This window comes from Durio zibethinus, chromosome 4, assembly GCF_047325235.1.
Source record: "Durio zibethinus cultivar Kanyao isolate XHJ-2024 chromosome 4, ASM4732523v1, whole genome shotgun sequence".
Classification (NCBI taxonomy): Eukaryota; Viridiplantae; Streptophyta; class Magnoliopsida; order Malvales; family Malvaceae; genus Durio; species Durio zibethinus.
This window is the reverse complement of record NC_143165.1, coordinates 1,067,579-1,087,832: the sequence shown is the minus strand read 5'-3', so window position 1 is coordinate 1,087,832 and position 20,254 is coordinate 1,067,579. Positions and strand designations below refer to the sequence as shown.

The window sequence follows — 20,254 nt, the reverse complement described above, 5'->3', positions numbered from 1 at the left end:
TGAAGAAGGTATGTCTGGTATGCCTATGCCTAAGTTTGAGATTTCGTTATTTGATGGAAAGAGTAATTTTATGTTATGGAAAAGTATGATTCAAGATCTATTAGTACAATAAGGGTTGGATCAGGCATTAGAGAGTATTAAGCTTGAGGGAATGTCTGATACTAATTGGAATAAGATTCAGAAGAGGACTGTTAATACTATTAGATTGGCATTAGCTCCAGAAGTAAAGTACAATGTGTTGACTGAGAGTACTCTGAAAAGTTTATGGGATAAGCTTGAAGGTATTTATGTTAGCTCCAGAAATAAAGTACAGTATGTTGACTGAGAGTACTCCGAAAAGTTTATGGGATAAGCTTGAAGGTATTTATGCTTCGAAGTCGTTGACTAATAGATTATGTTTGAAGATGGATTTGTATTCTCTGAAGATGGAAGAAGGTATGAGTCTTCATAATCACCCGAATGAGTTTAATAGATTGGTTTCTCAATTGCTAGCGATTTCTGTTGATGAGTTAAAAGATGAAGAGAATGTTTTAATTTTGCTGTCATCTTTGCCCAAGTCTTATAGGCCTTTAATTCAGACTGTGTTGGTAGGCAGATTTACTTTGAAGTTGGATGATGTAATTGTCTTATTGTGTGAGAATAAAAGGTTTATGAGAGCTCAGAGCTCATCACCTAGGGGAAGTACACTAGCTGTAGAGGGTTTTGATCGAGAGAGGACTCAAAAGAGGATTGATGGATCAAGATGGAGATCTAAGTCAAGAGACAGAGATTACAGTGATGTAGAATGTTGTTATTGTGGTGAGAAGGGACATATTCAAGTGCGCTGCAAGAAGCTGAGAAGGGATATGGCTGCTTTCAAAAGGGCGAATGATGAAAAGAAATCAAATGAAGAAAAGAGTAATACTGTTGTTGTCGTGTCTGATGATGATGATGTTGTTTTGACAACTTGTGTGGATGAGACTTAGACTTTGAAAAGTGATAAAGGTTGGGTTTTAGATTCAACTGCTACAGTTCATGTTTGCAATGATAGGAGTTGCTTTATGGAGTTGAATGAGAATGAAAAGTATGAGGATATTGTGGTTGCCAACAAAGAAAAGGTACAGATTCAAGGCATTGAGAATGTTCGCCTTAGATCACACGATGGTGTTATTAGGACACTTCGTCATGTAAAGTATGTACCAAGTTGTCATTACAATTTGATTGTTTTGGGTGAGTTAGCTTCTTGGGGGTACACATATTATGGTAGTAATGATTAGTTAAAAATATATAAGAATGGTAGTGTGATTCTGTAAGGAAATAGGGTCAATAATCATTTGTACATGTTTGATGGAGGCTCAGTTGCTAGAATGTCTGTGATGAAAAAAACGAAGAAAGGTAAGTATGTTAGCTTTGCAGATACTGTTGAAGTGTTTGGAGATTCAAATCAAAGAAGGATTTGTTGGGATTTACCTTGAATCTCAGAATCCCACATCGAAAGTTAAGTGAGTTTGAATTTGTCTAGTATCTCAAATCGAGAGTTTAGTAAAAGTATAAGGGTTTTCACCCTTATAAATAAAGTATTTTATTTTTAGTGAGTTTGAATTTGTCTAGTATCTCACATCGAGAGTTTAGTAAAAGTATAAGAGTTTTCACCTTTATAAATAAAGTATTTTATTTTTAGTTTGATAATCTTAGAGAGTTAAACACCAAGAGAATAGCTAAGTGAGTAGGCTATTAAAATTGTGTAATTGAATTTTGAGTTAAGTTTTGAGTAAGGAGTTTTAAGAGACTTTTTTCGATCTTAAAAGTCTCATTGTTATAAAGATTTATTTGTTAGTGAATTAGATTTGGAGTAAGTCATTTTGAGTTAAATCGAACCAAATATTTGTGTGTTTTTATTCTTTTGAGTTTGTTATTGTGTGTATAATTACTACGTATGAGTGTTATTTTTCCCAACACATAGCAGGCAAGCACAAAAATGGATAGATCAAGAACAACATGGGTAATTGAGTAATTAAATATTAATTTCTTTGTTAGTGGAATGGGAAATTTTAGTCTAACTTTTGATCAAATTTATTAAAATTTCCATTTCATTCAAAGTGGAACTGTGGAAGTCAACGTGAGGATATTTCCTCTGGTCTTCCTGCAAGTTGTGGTAAATATTCACTTTTGAATGAATTTAAATTTTAAAATATATATGTTTTTACTCGTGAGAACAATTAATTTAAAATATTTAAAATGATTTTATTCAAAATCCATATCAGTTTTTTCACTTTCTAACAATTGACACTAGAATTGGTCCCAAAAAAATGGTATTTTGAAAACGGAAAAATATATTTTGGAAGCGAATAATTGATTAAAAAAAGTGGGTATTTTTCTTAAATAACGAAAAGACATATGTATCATTGATTTTATATTTTTATAATAATTTTATTTTACTTTTATAATTACTAATAATTGATTGAGTTGGTATTAATTTACTCATGACCTCAAATTTAATAAAAATTTTATAGTAATACAGTTACTAGAAAATTCCCCCGGCTACGTCCGATTCACTTTTTTGTTTTATTTTTGATGAAATATAAATCATTTAAATTTTTAATTTAATAATAAGTATATATGTTTTTTATACAAAAATTTGAATTCACACATTCTCAAATAAAATAATAATTAATTAGTAAAATATTTTATAATTTTTAATTATTTAAAATCATAATATTTTAATATAAAATAAAAATATGATTTAAATATAATTAATAGTATGCATATGTGATTTTAATTTATTTTGAATTTTTAGTAATTACTTGAATTTAATTTTTCAAGCTAAAAAAATATGTATGCATATATTATTTTCAAAATATTCTCCATTAAATCAGTTTTCATCTTAAGAATAATTTTGAAAAAAAAAATCACTAAAAACTATACGTTTCTAATTATTGACAACATTTATAATAATATCTTTTATTATTATTATTATCATCATCATCATCAATTTTCTATGTAAATGAATAAAATCATTAATCTTAAATTTAACATTAAAAATATACATATATAACACAATTTATATATGTAATAAATGGTAAAAAATATACTATACAATATTCCCAAACACCTTATTAATTTAACATTTGACAAAAATAAAAAATTTAGATTTAATTGGGTTAAAATTACTTAACCTTTACTTTCTCGTATTTCTTTTTTAATTTTCTAAAATGTTACAATTTATTCTACTATAATAAAAGCGAACTAAACCCTTAGGTTTCATATTCCCTTTTTTTCCTTTTTTCTCACCTTTAGTCGTCATTCACCAACCTTTCTCTTTTTTTTTTTTTTTTTACTTCTATTTTTAAACCCTTTAAGCTTATCCTTCCTCTCACTTTTTTCTTTTTTATTTCTTTTTTTAGTCTTTCTAATCTACCTTTCATTTGTATCCTTCATTTATTTGACGGTGGATTCTAGTGTATGGGTTTGGTGAATGGTTCACAGTGGCAGTTGGTAGAGAGACTAAAGGTTTTTTTAGGTTTTAATCTGTTATACCTGTGCTATTATTTATGAAAAAGATCTTCCAACAAAACAAAACAGAAAAAAACCAAAACAAATTAGCATAATCTTCATGCTAATCTTGTTAGGAGAGAAAAATAATAATATCAAACTTTTCTAATTATTAGTTTTTAATTATTAATAATGATGCTTAAAGCATTTTGGGGGATAGGTATGTTTTCTTTCTTTTTATTTAATAATTTAATATTTTTTAAAATAATTATTTTATTAATGGCATCTTATCACCATTATTTTAATTATTATAGAAAAGAACAAAGGAGTTAGGTTGGTTTGTTTTCCTTGTAAAAAAGCTTGTGCCTTGACAATGATCTTCCACTAATGTTTTTGAGCTTTCAAAAAGAGCGTGTTGACCCTGTCTAACTTTTGAATTTGTTTAATCAACTACGTTAAATCATTTATTTATTGATTTCTTTTTATTTTACAAAATGAAAATTGATTAGGAGCATATAGGTTTTGATATCATTTATAGTTAGTCCTATTTAGCTCATTCACGGAATGGCCTATAAGGATATCTCAGAAACTAGTTTTCGTTAGGCCTTTTGACCTAACAATCTTGTGTGGTGGCCGACCACGGTCGGGACATGTCCAAACAATAGCCAATGCTTCACCACATATCACACTGTGAGAATCTTAGATCATGCACACCTGATTTTCATAATGACCTTTTAGTGAACTAACGTTGATACAAAAAAAAAAGCTTTGATATCATTTACAAAGGTACAAAAAGGATAAAAAATAATAAATATTTAAGTTAATTTATAAAGATTGGAGGATGGTCAGAAAGAGAGAGAAAGGTGAGATAAGAAAAGAAGAGATAAAAGTGATCAAAGAGCTTTCACTCGTTGATTATCTTATATGCTATTTATAAACAAATTTAGAATAGTAACTATATACAGTTATCGTTATAGTATACAGTAAAATCTTATCTATAGTAACTGTTACAACAACTTGTTACAGTATTTTTGATGGCATGTCTCTGTCTTTTAGAATGACTTTCTGTTACAGTGACTACTACATGATTTTTTTATCAAGAACAATAATTGCTACAGTATGGTTGGTCTTTGGCTCCGAACAACTTTGTCTTTTTATGTTAACAGCTTGGATCAGCTGATTCTTGGGCTAATTCTTACTTTGAATGTAGTTTGTTAGGATTGTTTATCCTTCCATAGCATTATTCAAATTTTGTAATTCTACACCATCTTTATCTAGAGTTTGATGAAAATGTGAAGATGCTGATCTAGATTGGTTTAACATTTTTCATCTTCTTGGTATTGAAAAAGTAATTCTTGTAAATGATCAATATCTTCTATCTGAGATAGATTTTGAAAAAGTTTTAGGGCTTCTGGATCGTTATCTCAGATTGGTATGTCATATGGGCTGTAATAGGTATAAGCAATAATTCGTTTTTCATCTGTCCAGACTGTGACTTTAAGAAACCTTGCTCTGGTAGCTAAATTAAATAAATATTGAGATTTCTCTATCATTTCTATTCCTGTTTGAAATTGGTATTGAACATGATTGGAGAATTTGGTAACAATCTTGTTTAGATTTTTTAGGTTTTCTAAATCGTCTATGACTGAATTTAAGTGAGGTCCAGTGAAGCTTTTTAAAATTTTTCAGATTTGGTAAGGTTAAAAAAAAATTTTCTCTTTGAAAGGTTCCAATAAGACTGGTTATAGTAAAATGTATATATTAAAAATGGTTACTATTTTTTACAGTTTGATGGATATGGTGTTTAATAAAGGCAAGTAAATCTTTGATCAAATCAAAAGAAAAATTTTGTATAAGGATTTGACTAACAAAATCAAATTCAATGCTAGTTACATCGAAAGGTTCATGATTGAGATAAAATTTTATTTTTGGAATTTGATCTCCTATAATAGTAGTATGGATATATAGAGAATAATAATATTCAAAAAAAATTTTTACTAACAGTTTTTCTGTAGTTTTTTTAATAAAAAATTTTATTTGTTGAAATAATTCCTTGGTTAAGAATTGAACAACGTTTTCAAAAAAGAGAATCCTCTTAAGCTTGTTTAGCTTAGGAGAGTATTTATTTTCAAAATATTCACATAGTTTCAAGAAATTGTTTATTTCTGAAACTGTATACGCATTTTCTTTCAAAGCGAAGAAATCAATATCTTGCTGTTTTAGCAAGTTAGTTGACAGAAGGCTTTGAAAAGCTGTTTCTTTACATTCTTGAATATCTTTAGCTTGTTTAGCTAGATATTCAGTCAGTTTAGTCATCATTTTACAAAAATAGATTTTATTTTGAGAAAGATGAAATTTTCAGACTGAGTTTAACAAACCATAGACTTATAATTCAAGTTCAGGATTATAAAAATCTTTAATCTCTGGATTAGAGAGTTTAGTTTCTTACAGCAGTTTTTGTTGATGAAACTATTTGAAAATAACTCAAAGGAGTCCACTCATTTAGATCTTGAGCAAACTGAGAGAATTCTGGTTGAATCCTAAAAGGAAAGGACATATAAGGTGGTCTAAAATTTTATGGTTGATAGAAAAATAATCCTTGGTTAGGATCATTGTAAAAATCAAATCCTTAGTTAAGATTTACAAAAAAAAGTAGGAGATTGTGGAGAAAAAATGGTTAAAGAATAAGTGAAAGAAAAAGAAGAACCTTTTTTAGATTGTTTTTTCTTTATCGTTCTCCATTCTTCAGGTTTTTCTTAAGGTGTTTTACCTCGATCCATTTGGTCTGTTAAGAAAATCTACTAAAATATTTTGATCACAGTTAATAAAATTAATAAGAAATTTATATTGATAAAGAAAGTTGTACCACCTGATTCTTCTTGGATTGTTTGAGATTTTTTTGTTTTTGAGAAAATTTTGGATTGCCTAGTTATCTGTTCTTATAACAAAGGTCTCAAGGGCTAAATAAATATAAAATCGCTGTACACCATTTTTTATAGTTAATAATTTTTTTCATAAATAATATAATTTATTTCATTTGGTTTAAACTTTCCTGAATTATAACCACAAATCAATTCATCATTTTGATGAAAATTTTTTGCTTTAAGGATACATCCCCAATGTTCTTCACTGGCATCTATCTCTAATATTAGTAAATCTCTCTATTTAGACAAATAAACTTTAAAAGTGTAGGTTAGCTCTGATTTAATTTGTTTAATAATATCAAAGTCTATTGGTGTCTAGACAAAATCATTATTTTTGCATAATATTTTTAAAAGAAGGCTTTTCTTTTTGGAAAAGTTTTTAAAAAATTATCTGCCATAATTAACAACACTTAAAAATTGTTGAAGTTATTTGATATTATCCAATTCTTTTGGAAACTCCTTGATCATCGAGATAATATGATCCTGTAATGTTAATCCATTAATAGATATATTAAGATCAAGAAATTCTATTTCTGTTTTTTTTAGTTCAACCTTTTTAAGACTAAAAAAATATCATGTAAAATAAATTCTTGAGCAATAATATTCAAATGTTTCTTGTGCTCATCTAATGTATTAGAAAAAAATAAGTATATCATCAATATATACACAGCAAAATTGTTTATGTTTATTGAATATGGTGTCCATCCAACGCTAAAATATTTGTAATGCATTGCATAGACCAAAAGACATAACAGTCTATTGGTAATGGCCTGTTAGTGCACTAAAAGCAGTTAAAGGTTTAGATTCAGTTTTAAACATGATTTACCAAAAACCTAACTTACAATCAAATTTAGAAAAATATTTAGTATTTTTTGCTAAATTTATTAAAACATCTTTATGAGGAATAAAATAGCTATCAAATACAAGATTTTGATTTAATTTCTTATAATTGATAACCATGATGGGTTTACCTTATTTAATCTCTGAATGATTTCTTACCATGAATGTTGGGCTAGAATGTGGACTGGTAGTTGGTTTTATTAGACCTTTGTCTAGTAGTTTTGAGATTTGGATCTAGAATTCATCTATATCTTATTTGATATAGATCATGGGCTTTACTTTTATGATCTCTTTTGAAATGTGAAAATTAAGCTTGCAGTATCTTATACTTCTTTGCCAAAGCTTCAATGGTTATTCACTGAAGTTTTTCTGCAAGATCTTATAAAGCCAATGTTTTTCGTTGATTACTTTGATAACATTTGATAATCTTTCTGGTTGAAATTTTTTATCACAAATATGCTTATATTCTTGCAATAAGGGAATCTTAACTTATTTTTTATCATTTGTAAGAGTAACATGAGTAGTAGAGATAGAAAATAGAACATAAGTATGTAAAAAATTATTTTTTAAAAGTATGTCTCCATGCATATTAGGAAAACATAATATTTTTGGGATTATAAATCTAATATTATTAAAATAAACAAGAATATTTTTTGCTTTATAACCAACAATGGTTTCCTTACCGTCAATACCTATTATGATGATAGGATGTTTTATTAGTTGCCATTTGCTTATGGGTAAAGCATATTTTGACAACTTGAGATTGTTGCTCCAATGTCTAGTAATATATGTAGACTATATGGTTTATAGTCCTGAAATCGAAAGTCACATTTCACAAAAATATAATATCTGTCTTTGTTAGAAAATAAAATTGTGTCAGTTGCAGATAATTTAAAATTATTTATAAAATGCAACATTTTCGTTTCTTCATGTCTACGAGTTATAGAAGAAGAAGTGTAAGAATGTAAACCAAAATTAATAGAATGATAATAAAATTGATTATCACCTATATTTTGTTGAGATAGATTATCTCTGGCAAATATAAGAATTTGAGCATTACATGTATGGCTTATATTGTTTCCTCGTTATAGATTTTTTGCACTATTGGTGCTATGAAATCCTAAAAAAAAAACTTCTATGAGGAGTATTAAAAGATTGATTACTAGTTATACTCTCAATATCATCATCTTTTTTATGATTAAAAACATTAGTGGGGGGTAAAACCAGGTTTGGATTAAAACTAGTTAAAACATAAGGATTTTTAAAATAAAGATTTTTTTCTAATGAGAAAAATTTTAAACTTGGTACCTTCTATTTTTTAGAGGTTTTTTTTAAAATATCTTTGAGACACTATCTTTGTGGGATAAATAAATCTTCGAGTTTGACCATTTTTTATTTGATTTCTAAATCAAAACTATTTAGTTCAAATAGTTCAATAATATTAGAATCTATTTGTTTTATAGACATATTTGTAGTATTAGTAGACTCATAAATGGCAGACCAGTTGATTGAAAAGTCATGCAATTTTTCTTTAATATTAGAATTTGTTATTTTGACATTAAGACATAAACATTTTTTAATGTTTTTATCAAAAATAGAAATAAAATAGTTTGGTTTTACTTTAAATAAAACAACACCAGCAACGAAATTGGATTGGATTCCTCCAATTATAGTATTAGAAGGATTTTTAAAATGATTATACATTAGAACTGTAATTATAGGTATATCTTTGCAAGCAAGAAATAGTGTTTAATGGTAATCAGAATCATACCAATATGTATATATTTAACCTGAGGGTATTTTCATAGAAAATGATTTTTTTTTTTGTAAAAATAAGTATTTTACTGATCCTTTGTTTAGAATTATTAGCAACTGTATCACCAGATAGTTTTTTTATATAGCGTTTAAACCAAGGTTGAAATTTTTTAAACAAACTTGTTTTGTAAACCTCATTTGGTTTGATGAGTTGTAATTCTTTAATTTTTTTTTAGCAATATGATGAGTTTTTCTCATATTTTTAAGTTTAACCATAACTTTTTCTGCTGTAATTATTGTACCTGTAGAAGAAGTAATTGAATTATTTCTTGGTTAGATTCAGTATTCATTATAAAAATAAATTCATATTCATCACCAGAAAAAACTATAATCAGTTTCAGAAAAGATTTCATAAAATATTTCATCATCTGATAACTCATCTGCAAATAAAATTTGAAGATAACATGCTTTAAGTTTTTTAATCATTTTTTGAGCACTTTTCCCTTTGTTAGGGCAGTGATCAGCATGGTGACCTTCTTGATCACAAATAAAATATTTACAAGTTTGTTTAGAAGATTTTTTTCATCTTTTTAATAACAAATTTACCTTTTTTAGGCTTTGTCGATTTATCAATTTTTTCTAGTTTCCATTTTTTCTAAAAATATTTTCGTTTTTTCTTAAAACGAGTTTTTCTGCAAGTAAGTTATTTGTTACAACCAAATTCTAAATCATTTTCTAAAATTATAGTACACTGTTGATAACTAAATTTAGATTTTACTTGTTTGATAGCCTTTTGCTTGAATTTGTAAAATTTTGATTCAGTTTTTAGATATTATTAGAATAGTAACATGTAATAGTAGCATGCATGAAATAATTGATCTAGTAATAATTTATATAGTTATTTTTAAAATGTGGTATTTAATAAATTTAACGTTTAAATCTCAACATCATACTAAAGGTGAAAAAAAAAATTAAAAATTAAATCAAAATCATAGTAGCCAATTTGAGTTGATTTTTTCTTATTTGATTCAAATTAAATTTGAATATTAATATATATATTGTCATCCTTATATAGGTGTCATTATCTTTAGTTCCATTCAAATTTTCTTGATTTTAAGTTCAAAGAAAAATGAATGGTATAAAAAAAGGAAAAAAAAATGAAAATGATACTATTACTTATTTAGAAAATAAATTATTAAAAACTATTTATTGTAAGTTAAAATTTTATAATTGTAATTAAATTACATTAAAATTTCATAATGGTTCTAGTAAAATCGATAAAAGAGAAATTATTCATCTACTGTTAATAAAATTTTTAAAATTTACAAACGAAATTAATAAAATAAAATATATCATATATATTAAAAATAAAAAATTAATTATAAAAATATTATATGTGAAAAAGAATTACTAAATAAAAAAAATGTAAACTCAATAATTAAGCAAGTACTGAGGGAGTAGCACCGGATGAACCGCCCAGCAAAGCAAACGGGAAACTTCAAAGAGTTAACAGACAAATATCATAACCGTGTGGGTCCCTCACTTCCTTTTGACTAAAATATCGTTGACTTTTTGCTGACGGTCTCCAATCCTTTAACATTACCCCACTCTTTCTACAGTGGTCGTTACTCACGTGCGTATGTGTGCAAGCCACGTGTTTGTAATCGACGGGAGAGTCAATTAACCGAGTGAGAGACACAGAGATTGTTGATTTAGGAAGAAATGTGATTGCAGACAAGGGTGGAACCCACCCGAAGGCAGAAACTTCTCCGACAAACAATTTCCCGTCAAATTAGAAACTCAACAGAAAAACAGCAAAATTAATACTTTGGCCCTTCAACAATAGTCTTGTTTTTAAAATGATGATTAAATTATTAAAGTTTGAGTAAAGATTTTTGTTTTATCACCCAACCATTATATTTTAATGGGATGCTAACGTAATAATGACATGTTAATTCTCATATATCATGTGGTATTATCACATTAAAAAATTTTAAATTTTTTAAATTTATAATATTACTTCAATAATAACATGTAACATATCAAATGAGGTGATAATTATTATATCAATGCCAAGTTAATACATTATTACAGATTTCGGTTGACATGATAACAATGACTCCTAAATTGATATCAACAATATCACATCACATATCAAATGATACGGTAATGTCACATGACATCTACCATTTACACAATAATATCATATCAATATGATGTTAAAAACTAACACTGAATAATCAAAAAAAATATTCATTTAAATTTTAATGATTAAATTAAAATTTTTAATAATTTGATGATTATATGAAAAAAAAACTACTTTACCCAAAATATTAATACTCTTTAAAAAATTAGTTTTAAATGTTTCTTAAGAAAAAAAATTCAGAATTACTAATATAAATATAACAAAAGGAAGCATCAATTCACGTAATGTAAAATTTTTTTAATATTACAGATTTTTTAACCCTTGATTTTAATAAATTCAAAAGATGAGAGAGATAAATAAAAAATAATAAAAAATAATTTAATCTTATCTCTTGAATTTTTTAAAATAAATAGTTAAAAAATGTATAAAATTAAAAAAAAAATTACAATGTCTAAATTTATCCCTCCTCAAATAAAAAATATTACTATAAATAAATTTATAGACTAGAAACATTTGCTTATATTTTAAGAGGGATATACATTCAATGTTTAATATCGAACAAAATTAATTAAAAAATCTCAAATTTAAATCTTAAAATTGAAAGATGAAACTTATGAATTAAAAAGTAGTTTTTTAGTATACATAGTCCAAAATTTCAACTCTCTTTGTTCAATTAAATCAAAATCCTTTTACTAATTAGTAATTCATCCCATAGCTGCTTAATTGTGTTATTCATCCCATTTTAAACCTTTATTAGGGTCTTTCAAATTTTGTTAAGTATGTAGATAAATTAAAAATAAATAAATAAAACATTTGATTTAATGATAAATGTATATATTTTGCTCAAAGAGTATGAATTCCATTTTTTTTAAATAAAATAAAATAATTAAAATTCTAAATTTTTCTTCCATAATCCAACTTATATGAATAAAAGTTAATTACAATTTTTTATCTAAACTTTGATATAAATTGGTATTTAAATAAATAAAATATATAATTTGCACTCAAAACTTTCAAATAATGTATTATTTTAATCCAAAATTTAACATTGTTAATTTAGCTAGCCTATATGATATGTAACTATTATAATTTTATTATATGTACGTTATTTATTAAATAAAAATATTAAATATTTTGTAAAAATATTATGTAGATACCACATGATAAATAATAATTGACCTATCCTAAATAATTTTATGGTTTAACTAAAAATATATTTTTTAGATCCTTTTTATTTAAAAAAACATGTTGACAATATGTATAGTAAATACATAATTCAAAAAATTTTGTCAAATGCTATGTATATAAGTTAATATGGTTAACAGATTAGAGTTGGGATTAAAATAGTATATAATTTGAAAATTAATGATACAAATTATACATTTTATGAAGTTCAGGGAGCAAATTGTATATTTTAATTTTTAGATATCAAATTATACATTTTTTTTCTAAAATTCATGTGCCAAAAGTGTAATTAATTTTATAAATAAATATATCACATAAATTCATTTAAACTTTTTATTTTTTTATTTGAAGTTTTCGTTAGCTTTGGGATACTAATTATGCTAGGAGAGATTCACCTCTTTGTATATCAACTAATTTCACATATTTTAACTCATCGAAAACATTCAAGCACAGTGCAAAAAGATGGAAATATATACCAACTAAAACTTGGGTTTAAGTTTTGATATTGTACTTTGGATGTTTGATTAACAATTTTTCATTGAGGCCAATGGGACATTGTGGTTTGCATAAAGCATTTCTATCTTTTTATTTATTTATTTATTTATTTATTTGTTTTAAATGAAAAATTCAAGAAAAGAAAAGTTTGAACTTTGAATTTTAAATCGTATTTTTCTTCAAAATAATAGATAATAAGGCTAATTTAATTGACACAAATATATGTGATATTTGATTAATATTGTTGATCATATCATGTGTACACCACATAAAATCATCAATATCCTTTTTAATGTTAATTTAAAATGTATTTTTTACATAGATAATAAAAATCTCGTCCAAAACTGATCAATTGTTAGATGTCACGTAAATTTACATGAAGATTTCATAAAATATTTAGCATTTTTCTTTAACACATGATATGCTCATGAAATGATTAAAGTGGTCATGTGTTGAAGAAAAAAAAATATTCAATTTCAAATACCCTAAATATTTCTTTGGGTTTTAGTTGTAGAGGGATATATGTTCTGGTCAAATAGCAAGATTTTCTCTTTATTTTGTGAATTTCATTTACAAATTGTAATTAATTTTGGTGGGATTGTTTAGAAAACTGGAAAATGAAAGTAATTTTCAAAGAATTATTAATATGGTGAAAATATGAAATTCCCAAATTGAAATCTTGAAAGGAGATTTTTGAGTTTGTGAGATAAAATAATAATAAATATTTATATTTGTTGAAAATAAAATTCATGCTTTTTGGGACTTTTGCATTTGAAATTATTCTTTTGATACATGGATTTGAAATTAATGGTATATAAATAAAAAAAATGTCAAATTAAAAGAACTTGTATACTCCCTTTAAAATTTAAAAACTTGCAAGAATATAAAAAAATTGATAACTATTAAGACTTTGATTCTCTTAATTATTTATTTGATTTTATGAGATGTATTTTTCTTAATTAAATTTAATTTAGACATTAAAAGATAAATTCTTCCATTCTTTCACCTAGTTCACTTGTTTTAATTTGTTCATATAATTTGGAAGTTTCTTTCTTTTTATAAGAAAAGCTAAAATTACCTTCTTAAAGAACATTTTCTTATTTGTATTTTTTACTTTTTATTTTAAAAAAATTATAGACTAAAAATATAAAAAAAATAAAATTTTAAATGTTCAGATTTAAATTTTAAAATAATTAAATAATATATTTAATTATATGAATAAATTGAATTAAATTATTTTATTTTGTTTGTTTCGTTAATTAAAGAAATAATGCAATTGATGAAAGCCAAGCCAGTTAACAGAAAAAAGAAGAGGTGAGGGTTTCCAATTTCATAAGCCACTTTCAAGTTTCAACCATGGTTAGAAAAATGGACAATAAATCTAAGGTTAAATCAACTACTCTTATCTCCTTTGGGCTCCATCGTTGGATTTTAGCTGTTAAATAAGAACACAAGAGCTACATATTCACAAATATTTTATTTTCAAAATTTTTCTTTTATTTTTTGGTTTTTCCTTTCACAATTTCTTTGTTTTATTGCTTCAAAAACCTTATAAAGACTCTTTCACTATCCCCATTTCTTCTCCTCCTGTTTCCCGAACTTTTTCTTTTCATACACATTCATTCTCAGCTTCCCTGAGCCTTTAGCAGTGTTGGGTTAAGCTTACTTTTGCATTTTAGGATTAAAAAATTTTGATTCTTATTAAAGTTTAAACTTTTAGACGCAAAAACTGGCAAGTTTTGCCAATAAATAAAGTTTCAGTTTTAAGTTCCCCAAAAAAAAAATTGCTGTTTTTTTTTTTTTTTTGGACATTTTTTTGTTGAAAAAATGGAAACTGAATCATAAAGACTTAAACTTCGGCCTTAAGAAAAGTTTTTGTTGAATTTGGGTGTTTTCTTGAGTTGAGTCTTGAAGTTTTCAACTTATAGTAAAAGGCTTGAGATTTTGCTTTGAGCTGTTTTAGCCATGCGGACTTTATGTTCTCGGTGAGTTGCCTAATTCCTATATGTGTTTCCTTTTGGTTTCTTTACTTGTTCTTTTGCTTCAAAGCAGCTTTGTTTCATTGTTTGGTAATGTTAATTCAATATATATGTACCCATTAACCTTTTTTCTTTTTCTTTTTCATTTGGAATGCTTCTTTGATTTCCATGAAACTGGAGTTATTGTTTTTTTTTTTTTCTTTCTTCCTCCCTTGAGAATGCATCCTTCTGTTGCTTTGTGTTTGGAATGCCCGTAATGTTTCCTTGAAATTATTTGTTTAATCATAGTTTTGTTAAGTAAAATAATCTTTGGTTGGTATCATTAAGTTATTCTTTGGTTTGGTTTGTTTTCCTTTGCAAAAAAGCTTGAGCCTTGACAATGATCTTCGAAGCCTTTTTGAGCTCCCAAAAGGAAGGTGTTGATCCCTTTGAATTTATTTAACCAACTACATTAAATCATTTATTTATGAGTTTCTTTTTAAAATGGATTAAGAGCCTGTAGAATCTGATCATTTTATAAATAAATAAATAAATTCAAAAAATAAATTTTTGTTTAATTTTTAGGTATAATAGCATAGTAGCATTACACTATAATAATTGATTCACATAAATATTTTTAAAAAATAATATTTAATAAATTTAATATTTATATTTATATTTATTTATATTTTGATATATAAAAATATACCATTAGTTAGATTAAAAATATTAATTTTATTTGTCTATATTATTTTATTAAAAAATTTTACTTCAAAAAAAAATGATTGTACTGTATCTTAATTTTGGTGCGTGGTAGCATTCATCCCAGAAGAAATAGGAAAATAAAAGTAAATCTGTTTTAAAAACAAATAATCCCAAGGTCTACAACAGAAAAGTAATACTTTAACAAGGAATCCGAATAAGGAACGAGTAATTATAATCTACACCACAATGATCACCAACGACCTTATTTTCTGGTTCAGCAGCTACATTTGATGGGACACGCAGACGAGCTTTAGAGTCTTTCTCAATCCGCTAAAATAGAAAAATCAGATCTTCTTAAAAATACTCTCTACAAGCAACAGCATTTTTAGCAAGCTTCATGATAAATTGACTGACGATAACTAAATTTCTTCAAAAACAGTGAAGCATTGGAGGTAGATATTCCACACAATATTCTGCGTAGTATTTTCAACCAAAACAAGTTAGATATGACACAACAAGTTCAAGACAACAGTAACAGAGATGGAGAAAGGTAAATGTAAGATAACTTACTTGCAATTTCTTGCCTTTCTTTAAGTTGCGATGGCACAAGGAAGAAAAGCATTTCTAGTAGATTCATCCTCCCATTGCAGCTCTTGCCACCACTTTTCGTTTCCTTCAATGCTGATTTTGTTTGCTTTTGCACTGTTAGAGTTGAGTGGAAGTCTCCTCAGCTTAGGGCAATTGTGAACATAAATTTTCTTGATACGTGGGAAGGGTAGTGCATTCCTGTAAATGCCCTTCAATTTTGGGAGATACTCTAAAGTAAGATATTCGAGTGACACAAATGGGGTTAAAGTTCCTACAAGCTCTGCCACCTGACTCAGTTTTACCTCACTGATTATTTCTTCCATTTCATTGCAGTCTACTACTTTAACAGTCCTCAGATTTGGAGCGAGAATAAGCCATGTTACGTCCCTCAATTTTGAGCATGTGTATATCCTTACACAGTGAAGGCTTTGGAAGCAATGTTGGGTTGCAATCACAGAGGTTTGAATGTGGCTCTGTGCTTTTATCATTCTTCCTTCCCCTGCCCACTCCATCTTCACTTCTTCCAAACTTTGACATCGCCCAATTTCTAGAGTATGTAGAGACTTGATATTCGCTAAAGATAAAATATTCAATTGCTTTGAGTCCTTCCACATCTCAAGCCCAATTTCTTCAGTGTAGTTGTGTGATCTTTCTGCATTCAAATATCTATCAAGAGCAAAAGCACTTGTTATAGACGAGGACAACACATTCAAGTGATTCAAGCACTGCAATTCTTCTAACAAGCATTCATTACTTTCTTCTACTGCCTCATCGAAAGAATAAGACCTAATCATTCTCAATATTTGCAGCTTTGAGAAACTAGATATCAACCCTCTTGGGATTGTGATGCGACGTAAAATGTAACTCAAGTTCAAACACTTCAGCTTTTGTAAAGCCTTCAATTCAATTGGTAGCTCTCTTATATTTGTAGATGATAGGTCGAGATATTCTAGAGATACCAATTTTGCAATCCCCAATGGCAATTCTGTTATACCAAGACTTCCTCTAAGGCTTAGAACTTTTAGGCCACACATATATTGGAAGAAATCATTGTGAATCACCTTCAACTGAGGATTATTGTTGAGAAACAAAGTTTGAAGATCGGAACAGTTAGGTGCTTCTGTTAGATTTTCAATCTCGTTTCTCATCAGTGACATTCTTCGCATACCTTTCCATCTTCCACCCTCTGGCATTTGAGTCAAATGATAACCTGCTTGCACAAAAAACCTCCATTTCTCTGCTTCACACGTACATGCTATCCACAAACTCATGTCACGAATCACATCATGCATTTTTATACTCCAATCATCTACTCCTTCCAGTAAACATGCATGAATGAGAGAACCAATGATGTGGTGTCCTTGATTTCTAGCTTGACGTATGGTGTCATGTTCATCCAAAAATCCTTCTCCTATCCACAAATCTATCAGCGATTCTTTAAGAATTTGAAAATCTTCCGGGAACAAGCTACAATATAGGAGGCAAGTTCGAACCATGTCATTTGGCAAACGATCATAACTGAATTTTAGAAGAGGATATACCTCTTCACCCATGTTTGGAAAAACAAAATTGGCTGATTTCTTCAAGACTTCAATTGTGTATTTCCATTCCTCAAGTGTGTTCTTGCAAGCCATCGCACGACCGATAGTGATGAGTGCAAGAGGTAGTCCTCCACATTCTTTGGCCACTTCTTGAGCTAGCCCACGAATATTTGGATGACTATCAAAGACATCTTTACCAACATGTTCCTCAAACAATTTCCAAGCCTCTTCTTCAGGCAAACATTGCACTTGAATCTTCTTATGAGCTCTCATTTGCCCACACACCTCCTTAGAACGAGTTGTAAAAATTAGTTTGGAATCATTTTCTTGGTTGGGGACAGGTATCCCTACCTTGGATAGGTCAACTCTTTCCCATATATCATCTAACAATAATACAAATTTCTTTTCTCTCAGAATCCCGTAGATGTCTATAGCTTTCTCTTCGGCAGCTTTATCACTCCAATTTCCATTAAAAAGGCCAATCCTCTTTGCAATATCATCTTGGACCTTTCCAATTGAAAATCCTTTAGACACCACAACCCAAATAACCATATCAAATCCACAGGATGAAACACCAATCTTGTTATTGATTTCAGTCAAGAGCCTAGTCTTGCCAACTCCCCCAACGCCATACAAGCCAATAATTCCCACATGCTTTTGTTCAAAGGCACTCCAGACCTTATTGAACATGGATTCCAAGCCTACGGCAGAGTCGCTCGGTCTTGGAACCACCAGAGCTGCAGGTGCCTCCGTAGCTACTACTTCAAAAGCTCCTTTTTCCTTTAGATCCTTAACATCACGTAGGCTTTTGGCCACTCTTTTGCTGAAATTGAGGGTAGATTTGCAATTCTTGGAACAACAGCCTCCCAAGCATAAATTCTTGATTTCTTCAGGACCATCAGTAAGCAGTTCATCAACTTCATGTATCATAATTTCTGCCCTTGAAAGCCATCCTCCAACTTCATCCATCCGCCTCAATTTTTGTTGTATAGCGATGATGGCTTTCCTCCTCACATCATTCCTTCGCTCCTTTAATTCGTCCAGAGCTGTGTTCAAGTCAATAAGGTTTTCTTCAAGATGGCGTGCGTAGATTACTTGTCCAGCAACACAATCCGAGCAGCTGGAAATTATGGAATCACACGACAATGAGATCGACAAAAAGTTCCCCATAGTTTTGCACAAGATTATAATTCCAAGAAAATGATTAAATTTCCCAAGAAAAAACAACAAAAATTCTAATGACAAGAGAAAAAGACGAGTGTTTAACAACGAGAGGGAGAAAGAGCAATAAGAAACTTGAATCAAAGGCTGTTGAATCAAAGGGTTTTTATTTTTGCTTGTCTCGGACAACGACGGGAGAAAGGAGCACCATAGCAGGCAAGCACAAAAGCGGATAGATCAAGAGCAACACGGGTAACTGAGTAATTAAATATTAATTTCTTTGTTAGTGGAATGGGAAATTTTAGTCTAACTTTTGATCAGATTTATTAAAATTTCCATTTCATTCAAAGTGGAACTGTGGAAGTCAACGTGAGGATATTTCCTCTGGTCTTCCTGGCAAGTTGTGGTAAATATTCACTTTTCAATGAATTTAAATTTTAAAAAATATATATTTTTACTGGTGAGAACAATTAATTTAAAATATTTAAAATGATTTTATTCAAAATCCATATCAGTTTTTTCACTTTCTAATAATTGGTCCCAAAAAAATGGTATTTTGAAAACGGAAAAATATATTTTGGAAGCGAATAATTGATTAAAAAAAGTGGGTATTTTTCTTAAATAACGAAAAGACATATATATCATTGATTTTATATTTTTATAATAATTTTATTTTACTTTTATAATTACTAATAATTGATTGAGTTGGTATTAATTTACTCATGACCTCAAATTTAATAAAAATTTTATAGTAATACAGATACTAGAAAATTCCCCGGCTACGTCCGATTCACTTTTTTTTTTTTTGATGAAATATAAATCATTTAAATTTTTAATTTAATAATAAGTATATATTTTTTTATACAAAAATTTGAATTCACACATTTTCAAATAAAATAATAATTAATTAGTAAAATATTTTATAATTTTTAATTATTTAAAATCATAATATTTTAATATAAAATAAAAATATGATTTAAATATAATTAATAGTATGCATATGTGATTTTAATTTATTTTGAATTTTTAGTAATTACTTGAATTTAATTTTTCAAGCTAAAAAAATATGTATGCATATATTATTTTCAAAATATTCTCCATTAAATCAGTTTTCATCTTAAGAATAATTTTGAAAAAAAAATATCACTAAAAACTATACGTTTCTAATTATTGACAACATTTATTAATATCTTATTATTATTATTATCATCATCAATTTTCTATGTAAATGAATAAAATCATTAATCTTAAATTTAACATTAAAAATATACATATATAACACAATTTATATATGTAATAAATGGTAAAAAATATACTATACAATATTCCCAAACACCTTATTAATTTAACATTTGACAAAAATAAAAAATTTAGATTTAATTGGGTTAAAATTACTTAACCTTTACTTTCTCATATTTCTTTTTTAATTTTCTAAAATGTTACAATTTATTCTACTATAATAAAAGCGAACTAAACCCTTAGGTT

At 27.5% G+C, this 20,254-nt stretch overlaps 1 pseudogene across 1 annotated transcript; it reads right to left on the bottom strand.

Annotated features, from left to right (window-relative positions):
- Positions 1–15,609: 15,609 nt before the first annotated feature.
- On the bottom strand, positions 15,610–19,008 carry LOC111288416 (disease resistance protein SUMM2 pseudogene; annotated as a pseudogene). Its single transcript, XR_016341330.1, has 2 exons — positions 16,050–19,008; positions 15,610–15,952 (listed from the first exon to the last, which is right to left on the bottom strand). The product of XR_016341330.1 is annotated as a disease resistance protein SUMM2 pseudogene (transcript).
- Positions 19,009–20,254: the final 1,246 nt, after the last annotated feature.